This window comes from Adiantum capillus-veneris, chromosome 25 (assembly GCF_014529385.1).
Source record: "Adiantum capillus-veneris isolate H3 chromosome 25, ASM1452938v2, whole genome shotgun sequence".
Classification (NCBI taxonomy): domain Eukaryota; kingdom Viridiplantae; phylum Streptophyta; class Polypodiopsida; order Polypodiales; family Pteridaceae; genus Adiantum; species Adiantum capillus-veneris.
This window is the reverse complement of record NC_140955.1, coordinates 144841254-144861157: the sequence shown is the minus strand read 5'-3', so window position 1 is coordinate 144861157 and position 19904 is coordinate 144841254. Positions and strand designations below refer to the sequence as shown.

Here is a 19904-nt window from a genome sequence, read left to right as displayed (position 1 = left end):
TTCCACGTGGTGGTGAGAAGGGGAGGAGGTGGGGAGGAAGCACCATAGGATGGCGGGAAAAAGGGGGCAACCTCACATGGAAATCTTTCCAAGCTTGCTCACATTACTAGTTCAGTCAGGCCCAATGTATCGCCCTCTGGAATGTATGGAACTACTGTGTGCAGCCTTGTTCACATGAGCGAGTGCGTTAGCACAAGGCTGCTTTTTGAGGCTTACAGATTTTGTTGTCCGACGGTGCAATGGATGAGAGGGTCTCCGTTTCCATGACTTGCTAGCGTTGATGGGAGGAAGGCGCATAGCGCGTGCGTTAGCGCAAGGCTGCTTTTTGAGGCTTAGATGAGAGGGTCTCCGTTTCCATGGTTTGCTAGAGTTGATGGGATGAAGGCACACGGCGCAGCAGTGGCAAGCCACATGGGGAAGAGAGAGAGAGAGAGAGAGAGAGAGAGAGAGAGAGAGAGAGAGAGAGTAGTAGTGGCTTCGATGAGAGCGAAACAAGCGGGTACCATGGTGAAGGGGGCAAGCACAACACAGAGATGGCAATGGCAAGGGCGGCTGGTGCAGGCATGGCAATGATGGCGACATCCAGGGTTTTGCCTTTTTCCAAATTTTGGGTGAATCTTGGAATCTAAGGCATTAATTAATGGGTTTTGCGATTTTGGCCCGAGTTATAGTTTTGTTTTGGAAAGCACGCATCCAAGCATATCTTCTCCTACTTTGTAGCCCAAGTTGACCTTCTCTATGGGTGCAGCCAGAGACTTTCTCCTCTTACCCTTGCAACTCTTGGTGTGACTCTGCCCTTCGATAGGGCACTGCCGCTGGCCTCTTCGAGACTCGAGTAAAGAGTATCACTCACATGAAGGACATCAAACTGCAGTCAGGACACCATCCACAAACTACATAGTTAATCGTACTTTCAAGGAATCAACTTGCGGAGAAAATTTGTCTGCCATGCTAACCCCCTCTAGACACTACATCAAATTTTCCTTCAAGTGCGCATCTTTGCATCATTTACTTATGCTATTTACACAAACTTTTACTGGCAATGGAAAAGCAATGTTATGGGAAAATGCCTAACTCACTCACGTGAGATTTTGATTTTCTATATGAGGCTGTCCCCCTTTGGATCCCTAATTTTTCCTCCTTTAGATCCCTGTTGAGACCGGTCTGGCAGCCTTACCAATATTCTATCTTTTACTCCCCTGGTACCTCCCCATATTAAATGATCAGTTTAACATGAGAAAATCATTTGGGAGCATTAAATATTAGTTTTTATGACATTACCTCTCTCTTGAAATCATAGTTTGTCCTCCACTATGAGGTAGAGAAGAGAAAGCCTAGTCATTAGTCCGTTTGCTAGCGGTAGAGGATCCCTATTTTACCCTACGACACCATTCCAAAATGGATGACTAGTCCATTTGGTGCTTGAGAGCCTTGGCTGCCCTGCAAGGATGTCTGCACATTAGTCCGTATCAATCTTCCATAGTAGAGTGATAAGCTCTACTTAGTGTTTGGGAGACGTCGTCTCCACAAACATTATCCTAAGCACAATTTTTTTAAAAAAAGAGAGTCCTATAAGACAAAAACTTTGTTTATTTATATATATTTACATTTGCTTACTCTAGGGAATCATTGTAAGAATTGACAAGGTTTAGGTTATCCTTTAATTGTATGTCTTGCATCCATCTAGCATCTTCAAAAGGATAATTTTTAAACTTGATAAGATATTGTCTCGGATAGTCTTACCACCTCTCAATACCTTGTCTTTATGCCAGAGAATGGACTCGGACTGTAGCACCTCTTCTTGGTCCTTGATCTCTAGTGGGTCTTCAATGGTTGCTTCTTGAGGTGGATCTCCTTCGTAAGGATTAAGTAGGCTGATGTGGAAAGCATCGTGTATGAGCCAATGGTTAAGAAACTTGAGTTAATAGGCCATCTCATTGATCGGCCTAAGAATCTGAAAGGGGCCATAGTATCTTTTTGCTAACTTAGCATAGTACTTTTGGTGTCTCATAGGATTCTTGCCCACCGTGTGCCTTAATCAAGCCTTGGGAAACTTAAGCAAGACCCAATCGTTTTGTTTAAAGGCTAGGGATCTTCTATGTTTATGAGTAGCAAGCAGTCTTTTACCTTTGCTGAGAGATGGATATAGCATCCTTAATCTTTTGGAAAGATTCTTGCAGGTCTCGGCTATATTCATCTATAACGAAGATCTTCCCATGCACCTCGAGTAGTAGGGGACTTTTTTATCTTCCCTCCATCACTTCAAAAGGTGCTTTTCCCGTGGAAGTATGTACAATGTTATTATAAGCATACTTCACTAAAGGTAAGTACTTCTCCATTGTGACTTTTGATCTACTCCTGTAACATAAGCTTTTAGTAGATCAAGGATTGTTAGGTTAGCTATTTCACTTTGACCATCGGTTTGGGGGTGATAGGCCGAAGAGAAGTTTAGCTTTGTATCTAAATTCTCAAAGAGACCCTTCCAGAAATTACTGGTCATTCTAGGATCTCTATCCAACACTATGGACATTGGCAAGCCGTGGTACTTGAAGATTTGTGATATAAAGAGGGTTGCCATTTGATGGGTCTTGATAGTCTTTTTGACAGGTATGAAATGTGCTTATTTGCTAAACCTGTCCACTATCGTCCATATTCCTGTATTCTCATAGATAGACTTGGGAAATCCAAACATAAAATCCATGGATATGCTCTCCCATGGTGAATCAGGGATTGGCAAAGGTTGAAGCAATCAAGGTTGCTTCCCTCTATCAAAATTCGTCTTTTGGCAAACCACACATTTTGAAACATACTCTTGTATGTTTGCTTTCATGGCAGGCCAATAGAAATATGTTTCTATCCCTTTTAGGGTACACTACAAGAGGTCACTTAAATTTCGGCTCCAAATTACTGACGTCAATGACGGGCCTCGGTATATGTGTAGGTAAGTATGGAGGGACATGAACATTAAAAAATATATTTTTTAAAATTTTCAACGCCTGTACCGATGTATCTTCCGGCGCCTGTATAGATATGTATTCCGATGCCTCTTCCGATGTTTTTTCTGACGCTTACACCAACACTTGTACCAAAAACCGAACCCACGGGTCTTTCCTTGCACATTTCTCTAGTTTGTGCGCCTCTTCTCTTGCTCTCCTCCTCCTCACCTACTGCAGATTTGGTGCCCAACAACTTGCAGCAGGTGAGAATCTTGCTTGTGGACTACCCCTTAGCATCAAGGTGAGATTCTTTTCAAGTTTGTTTGTAGGTTTAAGGTTTAGGGTTTAACATAGTGTGTGTGTGTGTGTGTGTGTGTGTGTGTGTGATGTGCGCGCGCATTTTTTATAAGTTTGAAGACGTTTACAAGACTCTTTCTTGCTCAAATAGGCCGCATATGAGTGCTCGAAAATTTTATGCATATTTAATTAATTTAAAATTATATTGTATATAGACAAAATAAAATTTTATTCATTAAGATTTCAATGCTTTAAATTTTTATGCAATTTTGTTTAAAAATTATGCTTTGAAAAAATTTGTTTTGAAATTATGGTTTGGGATAATTTTGATTTGAAATTATGCTACGAGGAAAAAAAAATTGAAATTATGCTTTGAAGAAAATTTATTTCAAAATTATGCTATGGAAAACCCTAAACCCTAAACTCTAATCCCTAAATCCTAAACCCGGTTTTTAAAATACTTGCTATTTATCGTTGTTTAGGGTTTGGTTCATGCTGTTTATCGCTTTAGGAATATCAACCATTGAGGCATTTGCGGTCTTTGCTTTAAGACGGTTATTACTTCTTGGATCAAGATTTGCGTCCACATTGACGCATTTGAGATTCAATCTTCTATGACATTTTAGGTGTTTTGACACTATGTATGACGCTTGCGAATCTATGGTCGTGACTCATGTAAGTTGGAGTTCTCGATCTCTACAATCTTTGAGATGTTGGCATTGCGAACATATTGGGTACATTCGGCGGCGTTGCTTCCGTTTTATGAGACAGCGCAAGAGATCATTGCGCGATGCAAACATACCTTTAACACAGAGAGCTAGTTGCAAAGCATACTTATGTCAATGACGGTAATGTCACTTACGCTTCTGGAATACCTCTTTCTACTTTTGTTTCGTGGATGACACACGGTCTTCTCATTGGTTGCTAGATGTTGATGCGCTTTTCCATGTCACGTGTTGCTGTAAGTGATTCAACTGTTTTTCTATTGGGAGATTTGGTAGTATACAAATTGCTGACGGATTGGCATATGATATTCAAGGAGTCAGAGATGTATGCTTGTCATTGTCTAGCGGCGCATCTCTTACACTTCGCCATGTACGATTTATTCCTGAGATGAGACAGAGTATCAATTCAACACCACAGCTACGAGCTAGTGGTTGTCAAGTATCGCTAAAACGTGGTCTTGTCAGATGCAAATGAGATCTCATGTGATAGCTAGAGGAGCCCGCAATGACTTTGTTTACCCAATGTACGTTTCTGATGTACGAGACGATAGTCTCAATTATCCTACAGTCGTGTAGTAGACAGAAGACCAGACATGTGTTTTTCGCAGACGTTGTGCATTTTTTTGTGGATTCAGAGGGAGAGTGGCTATGCTCTAGTGTGCTCTAGTGAGTCACAGCAGGGTGAGTCAAAGATGACACATATAGAGTTATTTGATACACTCATGCATGAGACTGACATGGTCATGATAGGATATGTGGGTAGAGTTCCTATGGAGTTCAAGGAGGCAAGACAGTCTTATGTGACTACTCCTAGTGATGCACATAATGTAGTAATATTTACACCATTCCATCAAAAAACTCATCCTAATCACTAGGACCACATTCAAAGGCCAATTTCACAAAGCTTAAACCGCAAACCGAAAGGCATAGCTTACAAGTGCTTGGAATTCAAAGAATCTGTAATATTTACACCATTCCATCAAAAGACTCATCCTAATGACTCCCTAACACTTCTTTCATTTTCACTATTCAAAAATATCATCCTCATCATTTTCCATAGTAGCAGCTACAGATGTATTGCACATCCAAATGTACACTGCAGCAGACCTTTCATCAACCTGTACTGCATGCTCAAGGGCCCACCTGCCAAGCTCTATACTTGGCCAATTACGAGAAGCAGCTATGAATGCTGACCACAACAGAAGACTGTCACAAGGAGAAACGTGCTTCATCACATTCAAAGCCCTGTCAAATAGCCCTGCACGACTGAAAACATCAAGCATGCAAGTTTGGTGCTCTTAAGTTGGAATGATGTGGTAAAGGCTGCTCATCATATGAAAAAAGAGTTCCGCTTCCTCTACAAGGCCTTCATGACAGCAAGCAGTGAGTAAAACAACAAATGTGACTTCATTTGGCTCTATATCTTCCTCTACCATTTTACAAAAAAGAGAATAAGCCGTTTTGACCTGCCCAACCTGAGCATATCCACAAAATAATGCAGTCCATGTGGCTACAGTCCGTGCTGAAAGCTCATCAAAGACTTCTTGGGCCTGTTGAAGGCTGCCACATTTCACATACATATCCACCAATGCATTGCCAACATTGATGTCAGTCTCCAGTAAACCCTGCCTATCCACATAATCGTGTATCTCTTTGCCTTTATTGAATGCTCCCAGGATACAACAAGCTTTTAATTAACTGATATAGGTGACTGCATCTGGGGAGACGCCCCCATCTACCATACGTTCAAACCAGCACAGGGCTTCATCACCAAGCCCATGCTGAGCATATCCAGCAATTAATGCATTTCATGTCACTACATTGTGTACTGCAAGCATGTCGAATACTTCTTGCGCTTTTGCAAGCACACCACATTTGATATACATGTCCACTAATGCAGTGCCGAGTACAGTAACTTTCTCCAATAATCCCCGACTTTGGATCTCATCATGCACCTCTTTGCCCTTGTCGAATGCTCCTATGCTACCGCAAGCCTTCAAGACGCAAACAAACGTGACTGAATTTGGACAATGGCCCTCGTTCTGCATTTGTGAAAAACACATTACCATGCCCATGTTCTGCATATCCAGCAATCAAAGCAGTCCACGTAACCACATTCCGGGCTGCAAGATTACCACAGAGTGCTCGTGCTTTCCCAAGTGCACCACATTTGGCATACATGTCCACTAAAGCATTGCCCACCCTAACATCATTCTTCAAGAAGCCTTACTTGTCAATTTCATAGTGTATCTCCTCCCCTCTGTCTATTGCTTTAATACTCCCACAAGCTTTCAGAATGCAAATAAAGGTCACTACATCTGGATCAAAGCCTTCCTCTCACATCTGCACATAGCACCCAAGAGCTTTATTTGCAAGACCATGTTGTACGTAACCAGTAATCAGAGCATTCCATGTAGCAACATCCCGTGCTAGAAGCTCTTCAAACACTTCTTGAGCCCGTGCAAGATCACCACACTTTGCATACATGTCCACCAATGCATTTCCTAACACTATATCTTTTTCTAATAACCCCTGCCTACTGACTTCGGCATGTATCTCTTTGCCTTTCTCAACTGCTCCTACGCTGCCACAGGCTTTCAAAATGCAAGTAAATGTGACTGTGTTTGGGGAGAGGCCCTCATCCTGCATCAGTTTGAAGCAGTTTAAAGCTTCATCACCTTTCCCATACTGGGTATAGCCAGTGATTACTGCATTCCATGTGACTACATCTCGCGCCTTAAGCTCCTCAAACACGACTTGTGCTTTTAAAATAGCGCCACATTTGGAATACATGTCCACCAACGTAGTGCCAAGTACTTGATGTCTTTCTACCAAACCCAGCCTCCTAATCTCAGCATGTACTTCCTCACCTTTTTCAATTGCTTTGACATTGCCACAAGCTTTCAAAACACAAATAAAGGTGACTGCAGTACGAGATATACCCTCATCTTGCATCCGAACAAAGCAGTGCAGAGCCTCATGGCCAAGTCCATGCTGCGCATATCCAGCAATCAATGCATTCCAAGTGACAGAATTATGTGCAGGAAGCTCTTCAAACAACTGTTGTGCAACTGGAAGTGCACCACACTTGACATACATGCTGACAAGGGCATTGCTGAGGTAAATATCTGTTTGAAGCAAGCCTCAGTTGGCAACATCTCTATGTATTCTGCAGGCCAGGCGCAGGTCCTTCGCTTTTCCACAAGTTTTTATCAAGTCCAATAAAGCAGAATGGGTTTGAGACCCATGCCTGTCCCCCGCATTACTCAAGCCTCTTTTTTGGAGTTCCTCACTGACCCAATTAGGCGGGTTGTGCCAATCGTTTATCGATAACGGTTCCATTGTATGTAAAAGCCTAAAGTCTGAGGACCCTGAGCCTTCCTATGATGCAAAACAGCACCAGTTAATACTGATCCTGTGAAAAATCATAGGAAAGATTGAAAAACACTCCCATGGACATGCACGCACACGCACACGCACATGCACACAAAGAGAGAGAGAGAGAGAGAGAGAGAGAGAGAGAGAGAGAGAGAGCTCACCTTGCCGTTCCCATGGTCCTGAAAACCAGAAGGAATTCCTTCCGTAAGATATGAATAACTTTGCATGCCATACGCTTTTGGACCTCACTAGGTTCCCTTTCAAACTTCTCCATTCAAAGGTGTTAAACGTGCCGGCGCAATCATGTCGACATCTCAGGCTTTCAGAAGCTTTGGCGATGCAAGCAGAAATCTTTAGCTTTACCTGAACCTCATCCATTTTCAGCTTCTGTAAACAGCCAACCTTTGCGAAAACGCGCAGGGCATTTGAGTGTTTCATATATAGAGTTTTTCTCTCGCTCTCGCAAATCCTTTTCTTTTGGTTTTCCCCGCAGCATTGCGCAATAGAGTTAAATCAAACGAGGTGATAAAATCACTAGGTAGGCCTGCCATAATAAGATACATAAGGGGAAGAGAGTTGTTATGATGATATGAGAGAGAGAGGTTGTGATCCTAGAGTAAACATCCTCTATGTGGAGTATTATTACAAGCTAGCAAACCATGGAAAGGCTTCTTCAACCCTAGTCTTCATGGCATTTAAAACAATTCAATCATATTTGGGCTATTATATTGGAGGAATCAACTCCAAAACAGGCATTAAACGCGTTGCTGCTACAAAAGTTGTTCTCCAAAGGGACCACAAACCACATAAGATTTGCAACACCTAAGAGGATTCTACCACTTGCTTTCCATGATGGTAATCATTTTTTTGTTTTTCAAATCTGATGGTTCAAATGGAAACCAATTGTGATGCATGAAAAATACAACGGGACATTTTTTGTGCTTTCTTTTGAGCATCAAGGTGGATATTACGAATGCTACAAAATACTTTCTAGGATAAGACTTCGAAAACCACCTATGAACACATAGTGGTTTCTATGGGATCAAGCACTAATTTAAAAATGGTCAACGTCAACCTCATTAAAAGAAAATTACAAGGAAAACCATCACCACCGGGAACCAACACTGAGTCAATGCATAACAAATACAACACCTTTCCGTATGAAAGGCCAAACCACTCCTACACTCATTTTTGCAAGAGGGATAATCTAGAGAGAACTCCTATGCTTCATGGTTAAATGCTCGTGATGCTTGAGCACTTATAACCTCTTGTAACATTTGCTTCTTTTAAGGTGAAACACCATGGGAGATGAAGTATAGTTGGAGTCTCCCTAGAAATAACATGGAAAGCCCTGACTAAAAGATCTAGTGATTGCAATCCCAAAACACATTGAAAAAAAGTTCTCCAATGATTCTAGTGGACTTTGATGCAGCAAATGAAGAGCAGTAAAAAGATCTAGTGATTGCAATCCCAAAACGCATTGAAACAAAGTTCTCCAATGATTCTAGTGGATTGCATAGTGCAAATGAAGAGCACTTTGATGCAGCAAATGAAGCTAGGATTGTTGGAAGCCCTATCCCTACAAGAGCACCAACCATTAAGATAGGTGAGAGGATCGGAGCATTGGTAGCACGATGTGTTGTCTTTTGAAGACAGTATTGACAAGTTGGTTTAGGACATGGATCATAGGAGACCTAGAAAGTTTATCTATGCTGAAGCGCCTGAACATGCACCCTACATCACAAGGTTGATCATTAGCTTCTGGAGAGGATTCAAGAACAAGACTTGGTTGCAAGCATTGGTACATGTCGCCATGGCCAACAACTGCTATGTTAGATGCATGATGTTGGTAAATGTGAGTACGTGGTGCGCGCCTGGGGGGTTCACTATATTTAAGACCACTATATCACATGCGTTCAGACTCTTTTTCTAAAATCCCTATTCTGTGAATTTTCTAGGAAATATAATGAACCCTTTTCTTTTGAATTCTGTAAATTTTTTTGAGATTTGTAAAAAAAAACATCCTTATGTAACTTTATTTTTGTAAGTTTTTAGGGATTTAAATTCTGTTGAACTCACGTGATAGGTCACATAGTATGTAAGGTGAACCCCCCCGGGGTGCGCAGAGCGTACGTGCATGTGTGAGAGGCGAGTGCAAGGGGAGAGGGTTTGGGTGGAGCTCTCAAAGGTTTATCCCCTCAACCCCTTATTCCCTATATGTATAAAGAATAGGTAAGGGTTAGTAGAGTCAATGGGCGGTCAGACATCGAATGTTTGGCCCGGGGTAAGGGATAGCAACCCACTTAAAGGCGAGTGTGCCGATAAGTGGGTCCTACTAGCTAAGTACTAGTATGTACAAGGAAATAGGTGAGAGACTCTCTCCACCGATGCCCACTAGCTCACTCTCTTGATCTACATGCACTTGTAGCGGCTCTAGGCGAGTGCGTGAATCCATGAAAGAGCTTGCATGCAAATCTCGCAAACAACTCTGTATGGTCTACAATGCTGTCATGCTAGTGTTAATCATTGCAATACGAAAAATCCCTAATACTGCAGATGCTCCCACTACAGCCGCTAAGTTGGGCCTCAACACTAACAGGTTGTACATGAGACGCCATCTGCGCATTCCTCACTCTCTTAGTCACCTCAACGTTATCTGCATGCACTGCAAAATCAAGATTACTCATCTCGTAGGGGTTTGTCATCGCCGAAACTGGGATGGTTACGTCACTGTCATCCATAGGTGGTATCCCATGTCTTGGCATCACCTCATCAACATCTAGCATGAGCATATCAAAGAACTCGATGTCGTCAATTTCTGTTAGTATTGCGTTAAGACCAAACACCATATTGTAGGGTGTCGTTCCTAGTGACGTTGGTACAGCCAAAGTGTGTCGACCATAGAAGATGGCATGGGCAGATATGTGTAGGTTAGCAGAAGCATGGAAAAAGGTTGGAGCACCTAGAAGGATCATGGACTGACAACAGCGGAGATGTATGAGTGATGCGGTTGATAGGCCAAGAAAGGCTCTAGAAGGGGCTAATTTGAGGAGCAGGTGAAGGAGATTCAAGGTGTAGTCTTTGGATCCAAGAATGTAGAGCTTGAAGTGTTGAAGGAGCAGGTCCAGATGGCTCATCAAACTGAGCTATGGAGCCCAGGATATTGGAGTTTGAAGGTACTGTGTGTAGCAGATTCTTGCCGGACAGGGCAGCTGGGGACAGGTGGCCCAAGTGGATGTCAGGGTAAAGGCGCATAGTGCTCAATTTATGGAGCCTACCTGTATTTTCATATTGTAGATCAGAGCTACACATTGCAGTTTATGGCCAGTTGAAGTTTTGTCGGGGGCTAGGTTGGTGCCCGCCTAACCACATGGGGAATCGTGCCATTTGACATCTTTTGAGCACAACAAGGTTCTAGAGCAAGGTATACATCATACGGACTCAACAGGAATTGACGGGAATAGCGGTGGTGGAGATGTTGAAGGTCAAAGTTGGGGATGCTTTGCAGACGGAGAGTATACAAATGATTTTGTTGGGTTTTTGCGGCTTCAGATAACGAGCCTGAAGAAGGCGAAAGGGGGTGAGGTTTGCACGGTTGTAGCTGACGTGATGGAGCTCTAACGTGGCCTGGTAACTTGAGATTCCGCCCATCTAGTCATAGATCGGAGCCTAGGGAAGGAGGGCCAAAAAAAAAAAACAATGTATGAGGATTTTTTTGAAAATTTGCAAGGGCGTTGGAGGCTTGGGGGTCTGTGGTGGCTGCCATGTGGCACTGGGCAATCCCATATGCGTAGTGTGGTAACCGGCAAGCAAAGTATAAGAGGCGCATCGTAAGTTTGATCATGGATAGAGTGGGAGCTCTCGTGTTGCGTGGATATGGCAGCCCACTAGGGCGCTGTGCGGCAGTTGCACGCTGGCCTGAGGACGGCGGCGCTACCGTCCAGGCGGCGGATTTTGATGGTGAAGGGTGGCGGGGCAATGGCCTGTGCCGGTTGGTGGCGCATTATAATGACTTGGCAAGCCCGTCAGGGGTCGGTTCTCACGATGAGGGCCCAAAAACCTTTTGGAGGACAAAGTAAGTCCCCCCCCCCCCCCCAATAGGGATGTCGCTATTGCTTACTTAGGGGAGGGGTCCCGCGAGCAGTGAGTCAGAGAGAGATATAAAGCATTTCGAGAAGTTCTAAGGCGCCCCAAGCCCAAAGCAATTTAAGGGGAAGGGTCTCGCCACAAGGGTCAGTGGAGAAGCAGTGGAGGAAGTAGTGGGGAAAAAGGTAGTGAGAGAAAGAAAGAGGGCGGATAATGCAAGGGTCAAGCTGGGCGACCGAGTCGGGCGGACAAAGAGGTGTACCATGTGACAGTTACCAAAAATAAAAATGTGCCAAGTGGTAGCAATGCAAGAGAATTCTAAATAAAGCTTCAGTTGATTGCACGAGTTGGATAGCTCCTTTTTTATATTTTTTATCCTTAGACAAGCCCTTTAAAAATATATATAAGTGAATTTTGAAGGGCTTTTTTGCTGGAGAGAGTTGTTGAAGGCCTGCAAGCCTGTGTGCATTGGAAGCTTTCCATTGGAGCTGCAGACTTGGTTGTAATATCTCCCTATGCAATACTACTAAGCCTTTTCCCCTCTTTCTCGTGTTGCTTCTCCCCGTTCCCCTCCTTTTCTCTCGCTCTTTGTGTGCTTGTCAATGCTTGCGGAAGGGTATGCCTGCAGCTTGAAGTGTGTTACCAAGAGGGTAGAATCGGGTTTTTTGTGAGTTGGAAAGGGTGAGTTGAGCAGTGTGAGTGCATTTGTGTTGAAAGGTGTTTCTGTAGGTTAGGAGATAGTTGTTATGTGTGCTAAGGTGGGTCTGTTAGTGAAAATTAGCCAATTTGAAGGTGTTATTTGATAGGTTAGGGGTGTTGTGGATACCCTGAGTTGTAGGGGCTTTGTGTTGTGTGTCGAGTGTGGACCTCATTCCCCCTCTCCATCTTCTGGTGCCCCCACTGAGAAGCAACTGATTGCTTGTCGGTTTTGATAAAAGAAAGTTATTTCCATCAACGAGAGATGGAAGCACACAGTTACGGACTAGTTTTCACCGGAGAAGAAGATCTGGAAGAGTGGATGGCCGATTTTGAGTTGTATATGGTATCACTACATATGCCAAATGAAGATAGCAAGATGCAAACGATTCCACTACTGATGTGGGGAAGAGCAAAGACATGGTTCTATGCCTTGGAAGGAGAGCCAAGACTTATGTGGCCGGCGTTGCGGACCCGTTTTCTGCATGATTTCCGTAAAGAGGTATCTCTTGTCAATCTGAACGCAAAGTTGAAGAATTTGAAGTAGGATGTGAATGAGGAGTTCGGTGTTTTCCTCGCCCGTTTCGAGGAGTGCTGGAGGGACTTTGCATTGGCCAGCTAATGGTGGTGAGTACTTTAAATTGGAAAAATTTATGGCTTGTTTGCATCCCAAAGTTCATGAAAAGGTGGATTTCGAGGGCTCGAAGAATTACAACGGGGCTATTGCTATTGCACAGTCAAAGAGCCAAAAAATTAAATAGAAGATTGAGCAAGGTGTGTTGGGATACGAAGCAATGGTTCCCAATCCTACCTCAAGTCCGAGGGAAGAAGTTCAAGTGGAGAATCAACCTAGTCGAGGGATAGCAACCGTTCCTCAACAATAGGCACGTACAGTTCAAGCTTTGTCTGAGCAAATGCAAGAGTTGTGTTTAAGTGTTATGGACAGAGGCTAGGCAAGGACAGGAAGAGGCAAAGCTAGGCAATTGCCTCGCAAATGTTACAATTGTGGAGAGTAAGGCCATTATGCTCCAGATTTCCCTCACCCACTGAGGGAAAGGGGCGGTATGTATCCTCTGTTTGGTCGAGGAAGGGGTCAGGCGCAGTTTAATGGTCAAAGGGAGTAGCAAGCAGTAGAAAACCAAATATAGGTGGCTTCATCAGGTAATGATGAAGTGCAAAGGGTTAATATTATTGGTGTTGATAGGCAGGAGGTTCATATTATGGCTAACAAAAGAGCAAGAGGCGAAAGAGGGACCGAGACGGAACGTGAAACTAGAGCAAAGAAAGGTAAAGAGAAAGTGAACGAAGGTCGAGAGCAACCAGAACCAAGCAAGAGAAGGCAAAGACGAAGAATTATACATACGGATTTTCAGTTGGGACGCGGTAATCCTGAATATGATTTGGTAAGAGATGTCCAAAATAAAAAAGACAACATCACTTTTGGGCAGCTGCTCGCATTAAACCCTAAATTAAGGAGGCAGTGCTCAACCAGTGTCAGTACGAGGCTTCCTCGAGTAGGAGGAGATGTGCATGCGGTACAGAACATAGCCCTGAGGGTGGGGAGTCCGACTGATGTGCTTCCAATGGTGGATGTTTTGCTTGAAAAGAAGAAGCGTGTGCAAGACTATATTGATGGTGGTGCCCAGGTCTGTGGGATCACAGAGTCTACTATGAGGGATATTGGTATTAAAGTTGTCGTCGGGTCCAATGTGCGAATGAGGATGGCCAACCATGCCAAAGCTCGGTGTTTAGGAGTGGCACAGGATGTGAAGGTAAAGGTCATGGGAATTGAATGCTTACTTGATTTTTTTATCATGAAAGCAGGTGAAAATGCTTATCCAATTATATTGGGGAGGCCATGGTTGTCAGCAATTGGGGCCAAGCAAGATTGGGAAAAGGGGGTATTTACCTTGCCGGATCAAGAAAATGGAGTGCAGATTGTGCTAGATCTGAAGACTAGGGAAAGCCGCTTTCATCCGTCAACCGGGGGTGATAACAAGGATTCTATCACCAGTTACAAGTATGAAACCGAGTCGACGTATGATGAAGGGTCCACTAGTGTCGAAAGAGGAAGAGAGCGATGAAGATTATTGAAGTTGGATATAGAGTTATTCAGAGTCACCATAGATTTTGCCAATGCAAGTAAAGGTATGCAAGCCCCTGTCTGTTGTCTGAAGGTTAAAGAGGTAGAAGATATGCTAGGTACAGATTTAACCAAGCAGGAGAAGGAAGGCTATATGGACCTATGTGCATCCTATCCCGATTTATTTGCGACGAAGTATAAAGATTTGAGAGACGGATACAGGCCAAAAGCACGGAAGCTAAGGAGGTTGGGGGATATTCAAAAGGAGGCTCTATGGCAAGAGATCAACAAGTTGCTTGAGGCAGGTATTATCTATCCAGTGAAAGAGTCTGAGTGGGTTTCTCCTGTTTCATTACTCCAAAGAAGAATGGAAAATGGAGGGTATGTGTAGACTATAAGCCCTTGAATGTTGCGACCAAGCGGAATCACTACCCTCTACCATTTCAGGATGAGATTCTAAATCAGGTTGTCGGACACGAACTCTATTCTATCATGGATGGTTTTTCAAGGTATTTTCAGATTGGTATTGCTTTGGAGGATCAGCTGAAGACTACCTTCATCTCCCCATGGGGGTGCTTTGCCTATCGCAAGATGCCTTTTGTACTAGTGAATGTGTATGCTACATTTCAGGACTGGATAAACAAGGTGTTCGGGCCATACTTGGGTAAGTTCATCAGGGTTTTTATGGATGATATTGGCTATTATAGTTCCAGGGCGGAACATTTATCCAAGCCGAGGCTGTGCTTTCAAAGGCTAGATGAAGAAGGAGGGCAATTGAACTCAAAGAAGTGCAAATTGGTGCAACCAAGGGCTCAATTGTTGGGTCATGTGGTATCATAGAATGGAATAGAAGCAGATGCAGAGAAGGTGAAGGCATTGGTTCTCATGGAGCCTCCCATCAGTGCGATAGGGTTGGCATCATTCGTGCATAAGTTAAAGTATTTGTCTTGTTTCTTTTGGATGTTGTCTCAGTATGTTTACTATCTTCAGAAAAGGGCTCAACAGGTGCACGGATTTCAATGGGATGATGAAGCTCAAGAGACGTTTGACAAAGTGAAAGGTATTCTATGTTAGCTACTTACAGTGTGCCCTCCCAACCAAGAGGATGACTTTTATATTACTATGACGGTGGGTACAGTGGCCATTGGAGTAGTGTTGCTACAAAAGGTGGGGAGAAGTTATAAGCCTATTTACTTCAAAATCAGGGTAATTAGTCCAGGAGAGACTACTTATACGAGGCGTAATAGTGGATGATGGATTTAGTCTTTGCCTACAGGAAGTTCAAAATGTATTTGATCGTTCGTCGTAAATTTTATGTGTTGACAACTAACAATCTTTTGCCTGAAGTGGTGCTACACTTGAAGCCAGAGAAGCGAATCATGAAATGGGTGATAGAGCTTCAGGAGTTTGAGTTCGAGTTCAAAGTAGATCACACGAGTTGGTCTCATTTGGCGGATATTCTAGTTGACAAAGAGGTCAAATTACCGATTTATACAAGGATAGTGTGAGAAGAGGATAAAGAGGAACTAGGCTTGGAAGGGGCCTTCACTATGTGGTTTGATGGCTCTTACAGAAGGGTAACACAAAAAGCAGGTAGAGGTGTGGTCAGTCAAGATCCACACGGCACAATCATTTTTTCCAAAGCTTACAACTTGGAAGAGGTGCATACCAACAATGAGGCAGAGTATCTTACTTTACATATGGGTCTAAAGCAGTGTATGGAATTTGGCATATCAAGGTTAGTAGTGAAAGGTGATGCTCCATTGGTTATTAGACAACTTTTGGGCCAATGGCAGGTAAAGAGGGATTCTCTCAAGAATTGGTTTTTCTCTATAAAGAAGCTATTGAAGTTTTTTGAAGAGGTGCAGTTCAAACATGTGAGAAGGGAACAGAATTAGGAAGCAGATCGGTTGGCTAGCAGTCGTGTTCAAACTCATGTGTCGAGTTTGTATGTGGCATTGGTTACTTATGTAGGAAGAGAGACTTTAAAAGACATTGATGATTTCTTGAGTATAGGTAAATGTTTTGAAGGGCTTTCCAAGCTGCAAAAGAGGAGAATTTTTCAAAGAGCTTGAAATTTTTCTCTGGCAGGAGAAGATCTTATGATACACGGTCGAGATGGGGTGCTACATGGAATCCTTTACAAGGAGGAGATTGGAATGGTATTGGAGCAATGCCATGAAGAGAGCAGACATCACGGTAAGGATTAGGTCTTGTTTCGTATTTTAAGAAGTGGGTTTTGGTGGCACTATTGGTGCAAGACGTGCCATCAGTACCAAGTAATGGGTGAAAGACGACTGATAGCCGAGCAGCAAGGGGCTATCATAGCATATGACACTTTTGAAAAGTGGGGTTTGGATGCTATTGGTCCATTGCCCAAGTCAGCCAACAGTAAAAAGTATGTTGTGGTGGCCATAGACTACCTCACCAGGTGGGTTGAGGCTAAATCAGTACAAGAGATAAATGCACATATTTTGCCCGGTTTGTTTTTTATTGCATATGCTGTCGTTTTGGAGTACCTTGGGTACTTATATCTACTCGAGGACAAGGGTTCATAAGTAAGTTGGTGCATGCCCTAGTAGAAAAGTTGGGGATTCAACATCGATTTTCATCTCCATACCATCCCCAATGCAATGGTTTGGTGGAAAGTGCCAATGGACAGATAGTGAAGATGCTTACTAAGTACATTGACCAGCAGGTTGAAGAGTGGGGATCTAACCTTGACAAAATTTTGTGGGCTTACAAGACTTCGTACAAGGTGGCTACCAACATTACTCCTTATGAGTTGGTCTATGGCAAGGAAGCAGTATTACCTGTACATGTGCAATTAGGGGTGCTCAAAGGTTTGTGGCGGATTGATCAAGATCATCAAGATGTTTTGCAGGATAAGAATACAAGTCTTGAAACTTTGAAGATGGATCATGAGGCGGCAGCAGACTTCTATATGAAGCAGCGAGAGAAAAGAGTAGCAAAATTCAACAAACATTTGCCAGAAAGGCCAGTTGAGAAAGGAGATCTAGTGATGAAGTACGAGAGCTATCTTAACTTCACATTTCAGAAGAAATTCAAAAAGAAGTGGATAGGGCCTTACAAGGTCCATCAGGCTTTTCCCAATGGCACCTATGCATTGATGAGGATGGATAGTCGTTTTCTCAAGAACAGGGTCAATGGTGTGCGTCTCAAGCTTTATTTTGAAAGGGAGTTGGTGCCAACAGTGCATCATGTTCTAATGGAGGGGGTTGGGCAACCAACCTAAGCAATCTTCTCATATGCTAGGAATAAAACTATGTACATACAGTCGAGTTTTTTGGGTTTTCTCATAATGTGCTCAGTGTTTGCTGTTTGTAGGGGAATAAAGCTCTTATGTGGTTGAGCATGAATTCTCAACTAGGGGGTGGGCAATGAAGGTACAACCAAAGTGTGTCGACCATAGAAGATGGCATAGGAAGATATGTGCAAGCTAATAGAAGCATGAAAAAAGGTTGGAGCAGCTAGAAGGATCATGGACTGACAGGTAGCAGCGGAGATGTATGACTGATGCGATTGATAGGCCAAGAAAGGCTCCATAAGGGGCTAATTTGGGGAGCAGGTGAAGGAGATTCAAGGTGCAATCTTTGGATCCAAGAATGTAGAGCTTGAAGTGGTGAAGGAGCAGGTCAAGATGGCTCATCAAACCGAGCTACGGAGCCCAAGATATTGGAGTTTGAAGGTACGAAGTGTAGCAGATTCTTATCGGACAGGGAAGCTGGGGACACGTGGCCCAAGTGGATGTCCGAGTAAAGGCGCGTAGTGCTCAATTTATGGAGCCTACATGTCTATTCAGATTGCAGATCAAAGCTACGGATTTCAGTTTATGGCTAATTGAAGTTTTGCCGAGGGCTAGGTTAGTGCCCACCTGACCACATGGGAAATCGTGCCATCTCGCATCTTTTGAGCATCGACAAGGTTCTAGAGCAAGGTATGCATCATACAACCTCATCAGGAATTTACGGCTCGCCGAACGGAGTAGCGGTATATTGAAGGTCAAAGTTGGGGATGCTTTGCAGACGGGGAGTATACAAATGATTTTGTCGGGTTTTTGCGGCTTCAGATAACCAGCCTGAAGAAGGCCAAGGGGGTGAGGTTTGCATGGCTTGTAGTCACGTGATGGAACTCTGACACGGTCTGATAGCTTGAGATTCTGACCATCTGGTGATACATGGGAGCCTGGGGAAGGAGGGCCAAAAAAAAAAAACAATGTATGAGGATTTTTTTGAAAATTTGCAAGGGCCTTAGAGGCTTAGGGGGTCCGTGGCTGCCATGTGGCATAGGGCAATCCCATATGCGCAGTGTGGTAACCGGCAAGCCAAGTATAAGGGGCGCACCGTAATCCCTTTGTAGAGCGTGGATTAGAGTGGGAGCTCTCGTGTTTCGTAGATATGGCGGCCCACCCGGGGCACTATGCGACGGTCTCGCCACAAGGGTCAGTGGAGTAGCGGTGGAGCAAGCACGTGGGGAAAGAGGCATTGAGAGAAAGAAAGTGTTGGAATTAGGGTTGCAGAGAAACACACACAGCTTGGAGAAGACGAAGAAAGCTCAAGGCACACAATAGAGAGTGTGTTACTTAGTATGCAATGGAAAGATAGATAGCCCTAGAGTGATGGGCATATATACAATGCATGGGGGAAAAAACCTCCTAAAGAGGGAAAAAATGCCCGGCGGTCCTAGTGTGTTCACACACATCACTACCACATGTATATGGTAACAAATCCCCCCTGGAGTGATGCGGTGAACGAGAGCTAGCACATGAGTAAAGGGAAGTGCCATGCTCTGAGGATATGATCAGTCCACAAAGGGGAGTAAGCCCAAAGCTTTGTGGAAAGCTTCAAGCTTCTCACGAGACAATGCCTTTGTGAAAAGATCTGCAAGGTTTTTCTGTGTTGGCACATAAGCCAAGCTGATCTCTCCTGCTAAGAGTCTCTCCCTGACATAGTGGTAATGCACCTCAATGTGCTTTGTGCGAGCATGAAAAACTGGGTTCCTCGCAACTGCCAATGGGCTCTGACTGTCAGTGTAGATCGTGTTGGCAGTGTCCTGTCCAACACCCACATCAACCATAAGGCGTGTGAGCCATACACACTCAACCATAGCTGTGAAGACTACCCTATACTCAGCCTCACAACTCGAAGTGGCCACATTAGGTTGCTTCTTGCTCAACCATGATATACATGAACTGCCAAGCATGAAACAAAAACCACTTGTGGACACTCGCATGTCAAAACAACCAGCCCAATTTAAGTCCGAAAAAGCATGTAAGTCTGGCGGCAATGATCCCCCCTTGGGATAAAACAAGCCAAGATGTAAAGTGCCACTAAGCTAGCGGAAAATCCTCTTGATAGCCTGCCAATGCTTAGACCCTGGGCTATGCATAAATCTGTTGACCTGTGAGACTGCAAACTGAATATCTGGCCTTGTGTTGCATACATAAATGAGGCAGCCAACAACAATTTGGTAATGAGTGACATCAGTAGGATCGCCAGCATCATGTAGACTCAACTTCAAACGTGTTTCCATTGGAGTGACAATAGGTTTGCAATCCTCAAGTCCAAACTTACATAGCAATGTCTCTATGTAACTTTTCTGACACAAAGCAACACCACCATCACACTGCTTAAACTGTATACCCAAGTAATGATGCAACAGTCCCAAATCTTTCATCTTGAA

At 43.7% G+C, this 19904-nt stretch overlaps 1 pseudogene; it reads right to left on the bottom strand.

The window, feature by feature from the left end:
• Positions 1-4905: 4905 nt before the first annotated feature.
• Positions 4906-7872, bottom strand: LOC147425797 (pentatricopeptide repeat-containing protein At3g09040, mitochondrial-like; annotated as a pseudogene).
• Positions 7873-19904: the final 12032 nt, after the last annotated feature.